This window comes from Oncorhynchus clarkii, chromosome 22, assembly GCF_045791955.1.
Source record: "Oncorhynchus clarkii lewisi isolate Uvic-CL-2024 chromosome 22, UVic_Ocla_1.0, whole genome shotgun sequence".
Taxonomy (NCBI): Eukaryota; Metazoa; Chordata; class Actinopteri; order Salmoniformes; family Salmonidae; genus Oncorhynchus; species Oncorhynchus clarkii.
Window position 1 is genome coordinate 15,263,434 of NC_092168.1, and position 20,573 is coordinate 15,284,006.

Genomic DNA, 20,573 nt, shown 5'->3' on the forward strand with positions numbered 1-20,573 from the left:
TCATTGCCTAAAATTGCCAGCAATTACGTGCGTCAGAGGCCACCTGCCTGGCCTGAATGGCTTGCCCGTCTGCCGGGCTGCTAAGGGGGATTACTCTGACGGGGGACCGACCGGCCAGGGCCCCTGCGGCAGGTGAAATGGCCCCGCTCGTTAGTGTAATGAGCGGTCAGACCCTCATGTGCCGGGGTTCTGAAATTGGGCACGCCGCTCCCTCTGAAAGACCAGATTACCTCGCTTACTCACCCATTCTGCAAAGGGGTTCATACTCACTCTACCCTGCACACTGAGAGTACATGACACAGGCAGCATCACTGCCTGCATCCTGCGTCACTAGCGGTGGAGGGACAGAGCAGAGCACGCAATCAAAACAGAAGCGGAACTACAGCAGTAAATACTGCCGAGCTTCCTTTTAAGTCGATATGATATACAGTGTATTTGGATGCCCTCTAATCTTACAGTCTATTCGGTTTCTCACTGCGGAAAACCGAAGAATGTCCTGTCAAAGCACATTCCAAACATTTATTGTATTCATATCTAGATTGTGGGATTGTGGGTCACCCATTGTATGGCCTCACCCAATTTCCAGAGACTGCTGTGGGTGCGAGAGCGCAGAGCGAGAGCTGTGCTGTGATTTGAGTACTACTTCAGATGAAAAGAGACTTGTGAAAACACTTTCATTAGCCCAGCACTGTGACCCAGGGTTAGCAGCTGAATACGTAAATCTCTATTAATGATTTCTACAGCAGAATACCCCTGACCCCCGATCACTTTCAATCTCAGAAAAAGAAAGAAAAATGTGGCAGAGGGAGACCCAATGGGAAGGAACAGAAAAATACATTTTTCCCATTGGCAGTGTGTGGGAGGGTTATTATTTGTGTTGATGCGTGCTGTGCGGGGGATGCAGTGGACATGCTGAGACACTGACTCACATATTCAGGTTTGAGTTTGTTGTCGCTTCCCCTCGCGGCCACCTTTTCCAGCTTCTCCATAATGGGCCCGATCATCTCCTCATCCTTCAGCCTCAGCTCCTCATGGATGATCTCAATGTCCCTCACTGGGTCCACGTTCCCCTCCACGTGGACAATGTCCTCATCTGCAAACGCACCTTTAGAGTACAGAAACAGTATAACATCACTAGAACACACTACCACACACATAATTACTTAAACCTTTGCTGTAGCTACAGAGATTCTCTCTCACACACACACACACACACACACACACACACACACACACACACACACACACACACACACACACACACACACACACACACACACACACACACACACACACACACACACACACACACACACACACACACACACACAATATAGATAAATACCGGTCAAAAGTTTGGACACACCTACTCATTCAAGGGTTTTTCTTTATTTGTACTATTTTCTACATTGTAGAATAATAGTGAAGACATCAAAACTATGAAATAACACGTGGAATCACATAGTCACCAAAAGTGTTAAACAAATTAAAATATATTTGAGATTCTTCAAAGCAGCCACCCTTTGCCTTCAGGACAGCTTTGCACACTCTTGGCATTCTCTCAACCAGCTTCACCTTGAATGCTTTCCCAACAGTCTTGAAGGAGTTCCCACATATGCTGAGCACTTTTTGGCTGCTTTTCCTTCACTCTGTGGTCCAACTCATCCCAAACCATCTCAATTGGGTTGTGGTCGGGAGATTGTGGAGGCCAGGTCATCTGATGCAGCACCCCATCACTCTCCTTCTTGGTCAAATAGCCCTTACACAGCCTGGAGGTGTGTTGGGTCATTGTCCTATTGAAAAACAAATCATAGTCCCACTAAGCGCAAACCTGATGGGATGGCGTATTGCTGCAGAATGCTGTGGTAGCCATGCTGGTTAAGTGTGCCTTGAATTCTAAATAAATCACTAACAGTGTCACCAGCAAAGCACCCCCACACCATCAAACCTCCTCCTACATGCTTCATGGTGGGAACCACACATGCAGAGATCATCCATTCACCTACTCTGTATCTCACAAAGACATATCAAATTTGGACTCACCGGTCTAATGTCCATTGCTCGCGTTTCTTGGCCCAAGCAAGTCTTTTCTTATTATTGGTGTCCTTTAGTAGTGGTTTCTTTGCAGCAATTTGACCACGAAGGCCTGATTCACTCTGATGACTCATTACTGTCCCCAGTCCACCTGGTCATGCTGATTCTCCAGTTTCAACTCTTCTGCCTGCGGCTATGGAACCCTGACCTGTTCACTGGACGTGCTACCTTGTCCCCGGGCCTGCTGTTTTCGACTCTCTCTCTATCGCACCTGCTGTCTCTAACTCTGAATGATCGGCTATGAAAAGCCAACTGACATTTACTCCAGAGGTGCTGACCTGTTGCACACTCTACAACCACTGTGATTATTATTATTGACTGACCTTCATGTCTTAAAGTAATAATGGACTATCATTTCTCTTTTCTTATTTGAGCTGTTCTTGCCATAATATGGACTTGGTCTTTTACCAAATAGGGCTATCTTCTGTATACCACCCCCACATTGTCCCAACACAACTGATTGGCTCGAATGCATTTTAAGAAGGAAAGAAATTCCACAAATGTACTTTTAACAAGGCACACCTGTTAATTGAAATGCATTCCAGGTGACTACCTCATGAAGCTGGTTGAGAGAATGCCAAGAGTGTGCAAATCTGTCATCAATGCAAAGGGTGGCTACTTTGAAGAATCTCAAATATAAAATATATTTAGATTTGTTTAACACTTTTTTGGTTACTATATGATTCCATATGTGTTATTTCATAGTTTTGATGTCTTCACTATTATTCTACAAGGTAGAAAATACAAAAAAAATAAAGAAAACCCTTGGAATGAGTAGGTGTGTCCAAACTTTTGACTGGTACTGTACATACACGCATACATACACACATATTCATCAGTGTAGGTTGCTGAGGGGAGAACAGCTCATAATAATGGCTGGAACAGAGCAAATGGAATTGCAGCAAACACCAGAAAACCATGTGTTTGATGTATTTGATACCATTCCACATATTCCTCTCCAGCCATTACCATGAGCCCGTTCTCCCCAATTAAGGTGCCACCAACCTCCTGGGACAGACAGACAGACAGACAGACACACAGACACACAGACACAGACACACACACACACACACACACACACACACACACACACACACACACACACACACACACACACACACACACACACACACACACACACACACACACACACACACACACACACACACACACACACACACACACACACACACACACACACACACACACACACACACACACCTGCTGCATTGCCCTGCCCTATGGATATTGAGATACCCAAAAATGATTACATTCTCAGGGGGACAAAATAAATAAAATACTTCCACTTCAAAAAGCACAGTGGGAGATATAAGAAAACCATGCTAAATCTAACAGCCCATTCACAATACATTTGACTATTCTACACACCACATACTGTAAGCCAGCACACGTTTTGTAAGCACTACTATGACTCCTCAACTTGCAGAGTCATGGTAAATTCCTCTCACAGTTGTCGTTTCCTTACATGGAAAACATGAGCTCCTTGACAACTTTAGTACCACAATATGTGAGTGTTGCCAAAGGCATTTCTGTTTTTTATTGTGCTGAGAAACAAAACAACTTTCCGTGCCAAAATGTAAATCTGTATGGTGTGTTGTAGCTCTGGTCGAGCCTCTTCAAATGGTGAGGTGCCAACCAAACACAAACCGCCTGGATAAAAACATGTATCCATAACTTGTTACAAATGTTACTGTAAATAAGAGTACATATAAAATAGAGCCTTCCCTCTGCTACTCAATGGCCTACTTGCCATGGTATTGATGGTGATTGGATAATGAAGCACTTAGCCACACAATTTAGGCAGAAACTGATGATGTCCTCCTTCTGATTCTGGAGAAGGGCTGAGGGTTCCGGCCACGGGGCAGGAAGGGACGGGGGGGGGGGGGACTGACAACAATTTAACACCAGAGAAGGGCACCTCTCTGGCCCACTATCCACCATGTCATTAACTAGTGTCAGCACAGTGATCGTTATCATTCACCCAACTGGCAGCTGACAAGAATCACTTAAGGCTTCCTGGACATCCAGCTGATATATAAACCTGTTTTCTGAAAGTCTTACTTCTATTAAGTCACAGGTAAAACACCATGTAACTCAATACAAACACGTTTTTTTTTCCTGTGTATGTTTCAGCTCATTACTTAGAAAAGAATGAAAACCGTTTTAGTTAAAAGCACTGACATCTTTAGTTGCACGTACACTTTCCATTGTCACGATAACATGAAGCGTATCATCCCCCTGTGTGGTGGCTGTCAGGACACTGAAACTCAGGTTAGAAACATTGCTGTGTTGATGAATGACGCACGCTGTGTTCGGCATCTGCGTGTTGGCGAAGACTTACTTAATTCAAACAGCACTCCTGGTTGAAGTGCTGACACCTCCGTGGAGAGGACTGTTGACAGTTGAGGCCCGGTGAGAAAGTTAGTCATTTGACTGATTCATGGCTGTCATACTTCTGATTCTGAACAAGTTTCAACCATGATTCATGTTGGAAATATTGATTCATGGTGCGGATGGGGTTTTAATGGGCAATAGAACACCTCTGCAGTTTCCTAAGTTCTCCTCAACCTGATTTTTAAACAAATTCAGTGATGTGTGTTATATTTAAGCAATAAGGCACGAGGAGTTGTGGTATATGGCCAATATACCACGGCTTAGGGCTGTTCTTATGCACAACGCAACTTGCCTATTGGCCATATACCACTAACCCATGAGGTGCCTTATTGCTATTATAAACTGGTTACCAACGTAATTAGAGCAGTAAAAATAAATGTTTTGTCATACCCGTGGTACACGGTCTGATATACCACCGCTGTCAGCCAATCAACATTAAGGGATCAAGCCACTCAGTTTAGAATTGCCAGGTCGCTGTTGTAAATGAAAATTTGTTCTCAACTGGCCTACCTGGTTAAATTTGTTTAAATAAAAAAAATGAGTAATAGGAATCTTATAGTTATTGTCTATCTGGTTTATATAAACATAAACATTTGTCAGTTCACTTAAGAAAACAGAATGAAACAAGAATTTCATACTCTCTTTGGTAGACTTCATCAAGATTCCATCCACCCATCCACCCAGAATCCTCTCTATATCCAGATTATGGCCCAGCTGCAAGGACCATCACACACCCCACTCCCTACTCCCCACCCTTCCCCTGGTAAGGGACAGTCCTGCACACAAAAAAAGGATGGGTTAAAAACAACCCAATTTGGGTAAATATTGGACAGAACACAAGTTGATGCTGGGTTATTGAGCTATGAGCCACCGGGTCAGATCAGAAGTTGATGCTGGGTTATTGAGCTATGATCAACCGGGTCAGATCAGAAGACTGGAGGTGTGGCTTAGTAGGGGTGTGGCTTTCAAATAGTGATTTTTGGCCACCAACGAGAGTAAATGCAATTCCGGTTAATCTGTTTTATTGTCTTGTCAACACATGCTAAGATTGAGCATTGACACTTTTCTAGCTTTAATAATGCTTACACAAGAGTATGAGTTTCATAAGTGCCGATGCATATCCCAATGTTGGGATGATTACCACTTTGTGATATTTAAATAATAATACTACACATTTTATATTAAGGTATGAAATGTGCAGAAATATAGAAGGAACATTTTAATTTGCAGTGTACAAATTTAACATGAATGACATTTACTCTCACGGGTGACTAAAAATAACTATCTAAAAGCCCATTTTTGGATTACTTAAACATGGGTTAATTTAACGATCAGTCGGGTTTTTATTCACTTTCATGCTGGGTATTTTTTGGAATGTAATTCATAAGTAATTTCACTTTTTTTTTAAACGTAATTCATAGTTAATTTTTAGGAGGAGTGGGGTGTGGCTTACATATAGGTCGTTTTGGTCACTTGTGAGAGTAAATGTCATTCCTGTTCATCATGTTATGTTTGTACACTGCAAACTTAAATTTCCCCTCAATATTTTTACACATTACACATTTTAATGACATTATTATTTAAATATCACAACAAAATGGTAACTATCCCAAAATTGGGATACACATAGGCACTTGAAGAACTCAACTTGTGTAAGCCTCAATTGGCTACAAAAGTGTGTTGACAATACAACAGAACAGATGAACCGGGATTACATTTACTCTCACAGGTGGCCAAAAATAACTATCTGAAAGCCACACCCCTACTAAGCCCCGCTCCTGATCTGACCCGGTGGATCACAGCTCAATAACTCAGCATCAACAACCCAACTTAAAAAAACAATGGGTTGTTTGTGACCTAACTAGCTAGGTCAAAACAACCCCATGTGTGTTCTGTCCACTATTTACCCAGCTATGTGTTGTTTTTAACCCAGCATTTTTTTGTGTGTGTTCCAGACTCCCTACTGTGCAGGGAATATCAAATCTCTGACTGACCAACAACACCCCTGCTCATCACTGGGAGTCTGAAAGTGGGAAAAAAAAATGAAACAATCAAGAGAAAGAGAAACAATCAGCAAATCCATTCTTTATGGGCTTGTTACACTGGCTTCTTCTGGCCCCTGACATTACACAACAGTATGTGGATTTTTTCAAATAAAACTAGCAATCTGCAACTGCTTACATCACCATTCAATCATTTTGAACTGTGTGATAGCGTGATGAGATCGACAACAAAATTACAGACGAACATGAAATCAAACTTTCCAGTCTCATTCAAGTCAACAGAAGCTCTACACTTTGGTGCAAGCTGCCATGATCATGCGCGTCGTCGTGCTCATGGTAAAATGAACTTATCCAATTACTCTTTGCCTAATCAGGCTGTTTTGGTTCCTCTCCTCTTCCAGAGGTACTCCACAGTATAAACAGTTCACTTACGCCACACAGAAAGGGGCTAATCAGTGGAATTATTGTTTTGCTGCTCCAATTTGCCAGCTCCCAGATCTACACTGATTAGAATGAAAATGTGCTATTGTGTGCACGGTCCCTCCATGAACTTAAAGTGAAAATAATGCAATGTGAATCATTTGTGAGAGGCACAAATGTGCATACTGACAAAGGATTCTGATTTTTTTTTCGGGGGGGGCAGATAAAACAATAGTGTTTGTGAGGTTTTATTGTTCTATAGGATACATCTATAATATCCATTTGGTGGTTACCTAATACATTGTTGGAAAGGCTTTACATAGGTGATATAACTAATTATAATAGCAATATTTTGATACTGTTAATCATTTAAATGAAAGCCCTCACAGCAAAAGGACAAATACTATATCAAGAAAAAGCTATATTAAACCAAAGAGCATAATACTAACTCACTATTTAAACACACAGAATTCATAAATGGATTGTGAATTTGGCCAATATTTGACTATCATCACGGCAAAAGAAAGAAGCTCCTCTGTCCTTCTAAGTTTAAGAACAGCTGATCCACTACCCCTTCGGTGATCTAAGACAGTCTTTACTGAACACTACATTGCAAAGTAATTTACTTTCATTCCCTCTAATTTCACATTTACATCACACCAGGCCCATTCAGGCCTTAGTAAGTGGGCTACTATCTATGTATGAGGAGAAAAAGAGAAGAAGAAAAAAAAAAACAGGAGGGGAAATCTCCACAATTAGGCCTTTAACGACTGGGTCTGGGTAGGCCTCTGTGAAGACAGCACTTATGAGACTGCGGCGCCACACAAAGCCACAAGCAAGACTGTAAAAAAAAAAAGAGAGGGGGAGGGGGGGGATCTGGTTTTCAGGAGTCAAGCTTATCTTGCAATTAACGTTTTACAACTTCATTTCAAATACTGTATGTTTTGAAGAGACCATTACCAGGTGTGCCTTTATTGACAGAACAAAGGACTTTATCTTCTCAGGGCTTGTGGCTCAACACTGCCCTGACCAGAGGACGGCCGAGAGGAGTGGAGTCTGGGGAAGCCTTGCCTCAACATAGTCATGGGATAGGACCAGGGCTCTAAAAGTGCGACTAATTTGGTTGCATATGCAACTAAATATTTTGCTGTGCGACCAGGAGTTTTATTTTGGGAGCACTGTGTGACTACGAAAAAAATCTCCCAGATAATAATTGGTTGTAATGATTAGGCTACGCTGTACCTTTGTTTCTGAGGGCCCTGGAGAAACTAGCAAGTGCAGATTCGTTAGCGCCATGGTTGCACCATGACTACAGCGAAAACGGCTTGCTTCTGGCCCAACCAGTCAGGTCAAAAGATCTGACTCATACCAGCGCAACATTTCTATCTTCCTATTGCGAGTCTCCGGGACCGCATTTTACATTCATAAACCATGTCGTGGAACGTTCTAAAACGACTCGCCCGTCGACATCGTTAACCATTTGTTTCACATTCGTTTAGTGATGTTACCTCATTGGCTGGCTACCTAACAAACCTGGTAACTTTACCAGTATATCCAAACATTTGGGGGCACTGAAAAAAAGGAAATGGGATAGCTTCTTCGGGATATCAATGGTCGTAGATAGCAATGAATGAATGACAGATCTCTTGCATGTTGTCATCACAAAAGTCTCATTTTTAAAGAGACATATGATTTTCAATGTAATGCATCGATATAGGAAAATTGTGCTTTTACACAATGTAGAAACCTAATATTCCACATGACAGGTATTCATATCAACATTTTAGCTTTAAGTGATAATGACTGAGGAGGCGGTGTTTGGAGGATATATTGGCATGGGTGTTCTCGAGGGCCGGAAAACCGTTCCAATATATCTGCCAAATACCGGCTTCAAGAGCATTATCACTTTTATACAACGGGTTACCAACATATTCAAATAATGATTGACATATTTTCATTAAAAACTTTATTTTGATGAATTTATTAGTCGTATTACATCCTTCCACAAGATATAGTCCTGACACAAATCTAGGGTTGCTACCCAAGCCAGCTGGTCGTTCGTTCTATCGGTTCGGTTGCTAGAGACGCGACCCAGTCGTTCAGTCTTTTTGTTCTGTATCTATGGACGCGAACCAGTCGTTCGTCCTAAATGTTCCATTGTCATACTGGCTGGCAACGTTCTTATCCCTTGATTGCTAGCTAGCCAACTTCGGCTAACTTACAGTCACATAAAAAAACGCTTCCAGAATAACAGCAAAGTAGCTGCATTTGCATTTTTTAAAGCTGTTTTCTAGGGACATTTATTTGGATACATCTATAACAATGAGCTAATGAGGCGCGATTTCGCCTGGCATAGAAAATGTGCTCACTCATCAGGACACTGTTGTTCAGAGGAGCTAGCCAACAACACAGCTAACACAATTTCTTCAAACTGAAGCTGGAAAGACTGCAAACTACCTGCACTTCATTTCGTTTGACCTTTTTTGAATTGACATTTCTTTGTAAATATGCATAAAAATGATGCCAGCTGATACATTAATTCGACTGGCTGAGAAACGCTGCCTGTCTGTCTGCTGGAGATCAAATTTTAATATTGAAACCATTTTGAAATGTCGGAGACAGACAGCAAGGTTTATACACATTGAAAACTAAATGTTACTCTAAAAGAAATGTGAGATAATGTCTAGACGCTTTTTATAGTGGAGATCAAATGTATAAATTTCTTGGCTGGGTTGATGAGACAGTGGATTGCGCATTCAGGATTAGACCCACCCATTGTACAATTTATAATAAACAAATGTATTTACAGTCTTACATATTAGTTTCTAGGGCAAAACATGTGCTTCAAAAGTAGCTTGAATTAATATTAGCTGTATCTCAATCAATTTAAAACATCTTATTTTCTGGTGCTCCTAAATTTAATGTTGTGCTCTTAACTTTTTCAAGTGATGAATTTTTTTTTAGAGCCCTGGATATGTTAGAGCACCAGTGGGAGCTAAGGACCGTAGGCTCTGTTGCTCTGTTTCCCTTTTTCTATTCCTTTCTATTAGATGCTCTTATTCAGAGCGACTTAGCCGGTGCATACATTTAGTGAGTGCATACATGAGTACTTTTTCATACTGGGCCCTTGTGGGAATCGAACCCACAACCCTAGCATCGCAAGGGCCATGTTCTACCGACTGAGCGTCTAACATGCTCCGTCTTCTCTTAACACCTCTCAATAGATTGACTCTGCCTTTTTACAGCATCGGCAATGTAGAGTTCCATTCCCATAGTGAAATGAATAAAGTTCACAGACATGAAAAAGTACAAATAGGTATCAAATCAAATCAAACATTATTTGTCACATGCGCCGAATACAACAAGTGTAGCCCTTACCGTGAAAAGCTTACTTACAGGCCCTTAACCGACAATGCAGTTCAAGAAAGAAAACATTTACCAAAATAAACTAAAGTAAAAAAAATAAGTAACAACAATAACGAGGCTCTATACAGGGGGTACCGGTACCGAGTCAATGTAAAGGTTAATCGAGGTGGCGAGCAAAAGGTTTGTTACATCTCTTGTTCAAATCATTTGGCACTGTCGTGGGCTCATTGTTTTTTTGTTGTTGTTGTTTTTCACCTTTTTTTCCCCCTCTGGGGTACTGACATGTGAGCTTTCAATGAACCAAGGTGACAACTGTTTCAAGAGGCCATATATATTCCGTTTGTAGAGGTGAAACACTTGAAAACATGCAGCTAGTTTGAAGGGCTTGATGTCATTACTTTTCGGTCAAGTACAAAGACAAGGAGAGACAGGAAACAGATCAATACTGATCAAACGGACTCCTCTGATGTTGCTACCTGGAGAGGCTATGTGGTCAACATAATTCAGTCAAATTACAGTATTCACTGGCTGCTAATTTCCTGTGCATGTTTTCACATGCGAGAGGGGGGAAGAGCACATCTGAAGCGCTTGCATTCCTGGCCCAGCTTTTAAGATGTTCTATTCAAACCTAGTACCGCAATTCTCCTGGTATTCAGAGCAGTAGAAGCTACTTTATGGGCCTGTCAGGAAAAGCACATTATGGCCACCTTCCCTGCATCAAAACACCTCCAACGCAGACATGACTCTTTATGTTGATCTTGGGAATATCTTTGTGTATTATATATATATATATATATATATATATCATGAAACAAGGTGATAGCAGACTTTCATGTTGGACTCATCTTCCTTCTTTTAGGTTATTTAGTTTGTCAACAGAGAGCATAAACGGAAAATGCATCTGTATCTTACCTTTTTTTTTTGTTAAGGACCTCAGAAATGTTATGTTGGTATATAAGTACGTCCTAATTTTTCCGTCAAAGATCCCACGTTTCAGAATTGATTGTCACAAAATGACATTGTTTCGTCCTATGAATATTAGTCGGCTACCTCATAAGGTATCTCCCATTCCAATTTAAACTCAGGCCAATTGTAGTACTTCCAACCAAACTGATGTATCAAATGTGTGGCCTTTCAGCAAATATTTTTTTGCCACTGAAAATGGGTACCAAAGTAAAGAGCTGACATCTGACTGGGAAGATAACCTCTCAGTCTAGTTGGTTATTTATGCAGCCGAAGAATGAATGTACTGGGGAGGCTCCAGATTTCATTAACTTTGATAGACAATAATGGTGTTCATTCCCTTTTCATTTAAGTCTCCTCTGTCGTTTTTTTCAAGCCAGTGGGTCTGAGGGTGCCTTGATTGAAAGGAACCATCATATGCACATCACTGTTGTCCCCCATCATTCAGAGAACAAACCTTTTTAGATCCTTAACTACCATAGCGGTGCTGATTGCACAGGCACCAGCAATTTCCTAACCAACCGCCACCTGAACAATGATGTGTACGGCTTTCAGACCCTCCAGCCTTTCAACGGTGAATCATTTCACAGTTTGGAACGAGATCTCCATAGCAACTCCTCTTTGAGGGGTTTAGAATCAACATCCAATAATTCTATGATCATCGGGCCCAGCCATTCCAAATGCTTCTTTTCACAGTGGACAGGGAAGGGGGGCAGGAGGAGGAAGCAGACAAATTCTACAGTCTATTTCAGGCAATTCATCCAGCAGCCCCATTAGAATTCAAAATATTTCGACCTTCAATCACCAAGCATGTTATCTGGAGCTGCTGTGATCTCCAGTCAAGATGGGTAGACGTTTTAGTCTAGTCAGCCACGATGAGTGGAGGTTGACAAAAACTCATTCATTCTGGCAGAATCAAAATGCTCTTTTAAACGGCGTGACAGTATATCTCAACAGCCCACAAACAACAAGGAGGATTCTGTTCTTCCCAAGTAAAACAGAGCAAAACGCTGTGCATCCGCTCTGTGTCTCCAGGAAATCACATCACTCTGTAAAACAGCAGACTGTATAAATGCAGGGGCTCACAACAACACACCGGCTGCATTTCTAAAATAAATGATGGTGCTAGCGCATAAAAACAAAGTAACTTTTAACACCTAATTTATTTGCACTGCAGATTAAACGCAATTCTGGAAAGTATGTAATCCTTTGATATCTGTAGAACACTTGGAAATGGAACTGGGGTCAATTCCATTTCAGGTACTATTTCTCTTAATACTGGAAATAGTTTGGAGTATGACCACTCTAACGACTACTGAATACACATCCACTTGTATTATAACTGCTCAATAAAGTTGTGACAAATGCTCATACATACAAAACACGAGTCCAGTTCGACATGAAGTGCCTCTCCAGCCATGTAAACAAAGACAAAACACAACCACTTCCGGTCTGTGCATTTTGTGGCTTACCCCCTAAACAGTCATGTTTGTGAATGCAGTGTGACCAGCTACGAGGACACTTACAGGGTGCTGTTAATTCATTATGCTTTCATCACGGTCGTTTCCTTTCCATCCTAAACAGTATTTTATAATACCAATGGATGATTTTGTCAGGCAGTCATTACCCAGGGAACATAGACACTAGTAGTGCCTAAATGCCAGAAGTAGGGAATATTGTTAAAAAAAAAGATCGGAGAAATAACAGGGTGAGTTGTCATCCCCAGAGGTTCCTGTTTACAACATCTCTGTGAGTCACATGATCCCCCTCCATACCAACACCAGAGGGGCCTCCACAGGAAAGCCAGCGTACAGTCTCATACCAAGACCCCTTTGCCGTCATTTGGCAGAAAATCTATGTAATGGGCAAATATGACCAGTATCTGGGTTGTTGACATTTTTATTTTTATTAAATTCAAATGAACATTTTCTTAAATTCAGAGTTTCAAGTTCAATGTTTTTATTCATCAAATTACAGACAGCAAACACTATATTATGACTGTAACCGATTCAATACTTTCTCAATATTTCCTCATGTAAGGTATAGTAATGGCATGCTAAGCCTGTTTCTGCTGGTTTAAGGAGAATCTTGTTTAAACGCAGTAGTAAGCAGGTGTTCAAGGCATTCAATTAAAGTGAGAAGAGTGTGAGCCAAGAAAAACTGCTGCTTTCCAATTGATTGACCAAATCCAGTCTTTGTGGATGAATGTAATACAGTTTATACTGCTGCTATGGCTACGCACATTGAGAAAGACAAACACATGGATGAGAATGACTCACAACTATGTACCGTAACAGACTATTCATAAGCATAAGATTTCTGATACTGCCTTCGACCTGCTCACGCAACGACTAGGGACTAGTCTGTGAGCATCCTCTTTCTTCAATAAATAGCTGGAGATGAAACCAATGTGAACGAGACCACGTGGGGAAGCACGCTTGCTTGTAAGGGACACAGGAGACTCAGTAGAGTCGGTGAGCAGGAACGAGTTTGTCTGTGTGTCTGTGTCTCAGGAAGAGGATCCAACAGTGTTCCAGTCACTGCAGAAGCACTCGGAGCACTTACCCTTCAAACTACTCCCTTATGAAATCTGGGCATTTAATAGAACCAGCTTTCAGGATGCCATAATGCCACTTAATAGTTTTTGGAAGGTTTCGTTAAAAGCAAATCCACTGTTTATACAGGCTTTTCAAAACCATTAGGGGTTGAAAAAGATTCATAACATGCAGACTACTGGGAGAATTGAGCAACTACATCTGACTTGACATCAAAGTTCCCACGCCAGGCTGAAAAGCCTGTTTGACCACTGCCTGGCTTCGATAAGTCTATAGCTAAGGTATGTAAAGTTGGAGGAGGGTGCACTTTTTAAAACAGTGTTCCACAACTGGCGGCCCACGGGCCACGTTTGGCCTGTGGGTAGGTTAATTTGGCCCCCCAACTTTTCAATTTTTTGGGGAGAATTTTCATTGTTGGACATAAAAGACCACTCCAAGTCATTTCAATTTTGAAATCTGTTCCCAAGTATTACAATGCATAATAGAGAGACACGTGATCGTAAAAAAGTAGGCAAGGTTTGAAATGGTTATGTTTTAGTCAAATATTAAATATGTTTGGGATTCTTGTCACTGCTAGAGGAGATTCTTTTGATCAACTTGTAGTCTACAAATGATTTGTAATTACTTTCTGGCCCCTCGAACATCTGCTCAAGAAAGAAATGGCCCGTGGCTGAATCTAGTTGATGATCCCCGGTTTAGAACATAACCATGCACATCAATAAACCAACAAGTTAATGATAAAGACATTTTAAAACTGCAATGTTTCACTATTAAAGGAAAACACAATTTAAATGTATGTTTTCCAGAATCTTCAGACTAACAACAGAGGCAGTGTATTTAAATCAAACTGGATTTCTATAGCAACCTGCAGCTGTTGGGCTGGAAAAGTGATGAATTTCAATTTAGACAATATCAACTGCAATTATGCTTTACTTCTTATAGAGTAGAGTCGAGTGTTTGTAGAGCTGAAGCTGAAACAAGTAAGTGGTCTACACTGTCCAAGATCTAGCATCCTTCCTTTAAGTTCTGATAAAGTAGGGACAAATCACTACTGACAAGATTGTGTCATTTAAACAAAATGAGAAAAATGTCAGAAATGCATTGTCTTGCGTAGTTTAGTCCCTCGTTTCCAATGGAAACAATTGCATATAGGGCTACATTCACAAAGGGTTTCCATAATGGCAATTGGGAATAAACCAAAAGTGAAAAAAGTTATGTTTTACTGGCTGGTCTACTGTAGAGCATGGCTGAGATTTCCAAACCTCCCCCACTTCATTTGATCAGGATCAGGTCAACCAGTCAGGCACAGGTACATGCACTAACAAGCACACTATTGACACTCACTTAGGTTGAGCGCTAGCTCTGCCACAGAGCAGCAGCCTTTTGTAGGATGCTTTATAGAAGCCCGTTTCTAATTTTCAGACACAAACATGCCGTTCCAGGCAAGAAAAATTGTGCTCGCCCCCAACCGTATAATCAAGCAAAATAAAAGAAGTGCCTGGAATACTGCAGCCTATACTGCCTGACACCAGATAAAACATTGATATAATTGCAAAACAAAACCAGCAACGTTTAATGGTTAACTTGTGGAACATACAGCTTAGTCTCTAAGGAGTCCACAGAGGGACAACAATGGTGTGTCAAAACAGATCGTCGTAAAGTGACAGTAAAAGCACCAGCATCCTCTCATCCTCATTTAGAAAGTCTGTTTTCTACACACAGACATAAAAGAGCTGGTTTTGGTTTGAGGATCTGCTTCGTTTTTTTCTGTCACTATAACAAAATAAAGCGAGCACATACAGTTGAAGTCGGAAGTTTACATACACCTTAGCCAAATACATTTGAACTCAGTTTTTCCACAATTCCTGACGTTTAGGTCAGTTAGGATCACCACTTTATTTTAAGAATGTGAATAATAGTAGAGAATGATTTATTTCAGCTTTTATTTCTTTCATCACATTTCCAGTGGGTCAGAAGTTTGCATACACTCAATTAGTATTTGGTAGCATTGCCTGTAAATTGTTTAACTTGGGTCAAACATTTCAGGTAGCCTTCCACAACCTTCCCACAATAAGTTGGGTGAATTTTGACCCATTCCTCCTGACAGAGTTGGTGTAACTGAGTCAGGTTTGTAGGCCTTCTTGCTCACACACACTTTTTCAGTTCTTCCCACAAATGTTCTATAGGATTGAGGTAAGGGCTTTGTGATGACCACTCCAATACCTTGACTTTGTTGTCCTTAAAACATTTTAAAACAGCTTTGGAAGTATGCTTGGGGTCATTGTCCATTTGGAAGACCCATTTGTGAGCAAGCTTTAACTTCCTGACTGATGTCTTGAGATGTTGCTTCAATATATCCACCACATTTTCCTGCCTCATGATGCCATCTATTTTGTGTAGTGTACCAGTCCCTCCTGCAGCAAAGCATCCCCACAACATTATGCTGCCACCCCCGTGCTTCACAGTTAGGATGGTGTTCTTCGGCTTGCAAGCCTCCCCCTTTTTCCTCCAAACATAACGATGGTCATTATGGCCAAACAGTTCTATTTTTGTTTCATCAGACCAGAGGACATTTCTCCAAAAAGTACAACCTTTGTCCCCATGTGCAGTTGCAAACCGTAGTCTGGCTTTTTTATGGCGGTTTTGGAGCAGTGGCTTCTTCCTTGCTGAGTGGCCTTTCAGGTTATGTCAATGTAGGACTCATTTTACTGTGGATATAGATACTTTAGTACCTGTTTCCTCCAGCATCTTCACAAGGTTATTTGCTGTTGTTCTGGGATTGATTTGCACTTTTCGCACCAAAGTACGTTCATCTCTAGGGGACAGAATGGGTCTCCCTCCTGAGCGGTATGACGGCTGAGTGGTCCCATGGTGTTTATACTTGCGTACCATTGTTTGTACAGATAAATGTGGTACCTTCAGGCGTTTGGAAATTGCTCCCAAGGATGAACCAGACTTGTCGAGGTCTCCAATTCTTTTGGTTTGAGGTCTTGGCTGATTTATTTTGATTTTCCCATGATGTCAAGCAAAGAGTTTGAAGGTAGCCCTTGAAATGCATCCACAGGTATACCTCCAATTGACTCAAATGATGTCAATTAGCCTATCAGAAGCTTCTAATGCCATAACATAATCTTCTGGAATTTTCCAAGCTGTTTAAAGGCACAGTCAACTTAGTGAATGTAAACTTCTGACCCACTGGAATTGTGATACAGTGAATTATAAGTGAAATAATCTGTCTGGAAACAAATGTTGGAAAAATTACTTGTGTCATACACAAAGTAGATGTCCTAACTGACTTGCCAAAACTATAGTTTGTAAACAAGAAATTTGTGAAGTGGTTGAAAAACAAGTTTTAATGACTCCAACCTAAGTGTATGCAAACTTCCGATTTCAACTGTACATACATTGTTAACAAACTATAGCTTTGGAAAGTCGATTAGGACATCTACTTTGTGCATGACACAAGTAATTTTTCCAATAATTGTTTACAGACAGATTATTTCACTTATAATTCACTGTAATTCACTGAGTTCCCCTAATTGTTATGCAGATAAATTACTTTTTAGGGATAGTGAAACTATTCCGTGAAAGCTGAAAGGCCATTTCTGTAACACGGGTGCAATTCAGCATTGTTGCTTTCCGTTTATCATGCCCACTAACTGCCTTTGTATTCTCAGTAAATACACAGATGTGAGTGCATCAGCAGAACAACCCCCACAAAATACTTCTCACTTGTCTGGCATACTGTGGCAGCATAGAAATTACTTATAGGTCTCCCTCTGCCTGAAGTTCTTTTGTGCCTCTGACATCATCTTTGTCTTACACAATTAAAGTGTTACACGCTAGAATAATTTAAATTGCTGCTACTAAAATGGAGATGGAGGCTCGTATAAAAATAGCCAAATTTGTTTACTGATTGTATGCAGCTATTGACTTTCCCATTTTGTGAAAAGAGCTCTGATTAGTGACTGGGCTGTGGCAGGCAGAGTGGCCAAATGGACAGGGTTACAATACAGGCCATTTTCCTAATTGTTCCCAAGTTCTCTCTGCAAGGGATTACTATGTGGACAGTATAAGTGTGTCATTTCATTTCTGAGGCCATTTTCCAATAGCCTTTCAACTGACTCCTTGCGACAGACTGAGACCGCATGTCTAGAACTACCTCAAGACTCTGATGATTATCTCAAATGTGTTGCTTATGACATTTTCATATTTGAGCACATCCATGGAACAGTTATCACACTGCTGTATGGAACAGTTATCACACCGCTGTATGGAACAGTTATCACACTGCTGTATGGAACAGTTATCACACCGCTGTATGGAACAGTTATCACACTGCTGTATGGAACAGTTATCACACTGCTGTATGGAGCAGTTATCACACTGCCGTATGGAACAGTTATCACACCGCTGTATGGAACAGTTATCACACTGCCGTATGGAACAGTTGTCACACTGCTGTATGGAGCAGTTATCACACTGCTGTATGGAACAGTTATCACACTGCTGTATGGAACAGTTATCACACTGCTGTATGGAGCAGTTATCACACTGCTGTATGGAGCAGTTATCACACTGCTGTATGGAACAGTTATCACACCGCTGTATGGAACAGTTATCACACTGCCGTATGGAACAGTTATCACACCGCCGTATGGAACAGTTATCACACTGCTGTATGGAACAGTTATCACACTGCTGTATGGAACAGTTATCACACTGCTGTATGGAACAGTTATCACACTGCCGTATGGAACAGTTATCACACCGCCGTATGGAACAGTTATCACACCGCTGTATGGAACAGTTATCACACCGCTGTATGGAACAGTTATCACACCGCTGTATGGAACAGTTATCACACCGCTGTATGGAACAGTTATCACACCGCTGTATGGAACAGTTATCACACCGCTGTATGGAACAGTTATCACACCGCTGTATGGAACAGTTATCACACCGCTGTATGGAACAGTTATCACACCGCTGTATGGAACAGTTATCACACTGCTGTATGGAACAGTTATCACACTGCTGTATGGAACAGTTATCACACCGCTGTATGGAACAGTTATCACACTGCTGTATGGAACAGTTATCACACTGCTGTATGGAACAGTTATCACACTGCTGTATGGAACAGTTATCACACTGCTGTATGGAACAGTTATCACACTGCTGTATGGAACAGTTATCACACTGCTGTATGGAACAGTTATCACACTGCTGTATGGAACAGTTATCACACTGCTGTATGGAACAGTTATCACACTGCTGTATGGAACAGTTATCACACTGCTGTATGGAACAGTTATCACACTGCTGTATGGAACAGTTATCACACTGCTGTATGGAACAGTTATCACACTGCTGTATGGAACAGTTATCACACTGCTGTATGGAACAGTTATCACACCGCTGTATGGAACAGTTATCACACCGCTGTATGGAACAGTTATCACACCGCTGTATGGAACAGTTATCACACCGCTGTATGGAACAGTTATCACACCGCTGTATGGAACAGTTATCACACCGCTGTATGGAACAGTTATCACACCGCTGTATGGAACAGTTATCACACCGCTGTATGGAACAGTTATCACACTGCTGTATGGAACAGTTATCACACCGCTGTCTGGAACAGTTATCACACTGCTGTATGGAACAGTTATCACACTGCTGTATGGAACAGTTATCACACTGCTGTATGGAACAGTTATCACACTGCTGTATGGAACAGTTATCACACTGCTGTATGGAACAGTTATCACACTGCTGTATGGAACAGTTATCACACTGCTGTATGGAACAGTTATCACACTGCTGTATGGAACAGTTATCACACTGCTGTATGGAACAGTTATCACACTGCTGTATGGAACAGTTATCACACTGCTGTATGGAACAGTTATCACACTGCTGTATGGAACAGTTATCACACCGCTGTATGGAACAGTTATCACACCGCTGTATGGAACAGTTATCACACTGCTGTATGGAACAGTTATCACACTGCTGTATGGAACAGTTATCACACTGCTGTATGGAACAGTTATCACACTGCTGTATGGAACAGTTATCACTGCACCGCTGTATGGAACAGTTATCACACCGCTGTATGGAACAGTTATCACACTGCTGTATGGAACAGTTATCACACCGCTGTATGGAACAGTTATCACACTGCTGTATGGAACAGTTATCACACCGCTGTATGGAACAGTTATCACACCGCTGTATGGAACAGTTATCACACTGCCGTATGGAACAGTTATCACACCGCTGTATGGAACAGTTATCACACTGCTGTATGGAACAGTTATCACACTGCTGTATGGAACAGTTATCACACTGCTGTATGGAACAGTTATCACACCGCTGTATGGAACAGTTATCACACCGCTGTATGGAACAGTTATCACACCGCTGTATGGAACAGTTATCACACCGCTGTATGGAACAGTTATCACACCGCTGTATGGAACAGTTATCACACTGCTGTATGGAACAGTTATCACACTGTTGTTTGTCCTCTGCATGGCTATTATTTTTTTCCTGTGATTTAGAAGCCTGTCAGGAAGGGATTTGTTTTCTCTCCTCAAATATACAGAAGCACGTCAAATTGCACCCTCCTTTCCTTGTAAACAAACCATTGAAATATACTGTACAGTATTCAGTGGAGGTTACGGGATGACTTCCACGAAAAAGTGTGTTGGGTATGGAAGGATATCGTTTCCTTAGACAATTGGTC

At 41.3% G+C, this 20,573-nt stretch overlaps 1 pseudogene; it reads right to left on the reverse strand.

Annotated features, from left to right (window-relative positions):
• The window catches only part of LOC139380178 (obg-like ATPase 1), a 66,188-nt pseudogene that overhangs the window by 37,336 nt on the left and 8,279 nt on the right, over positions 1-20,573 (reverse strand).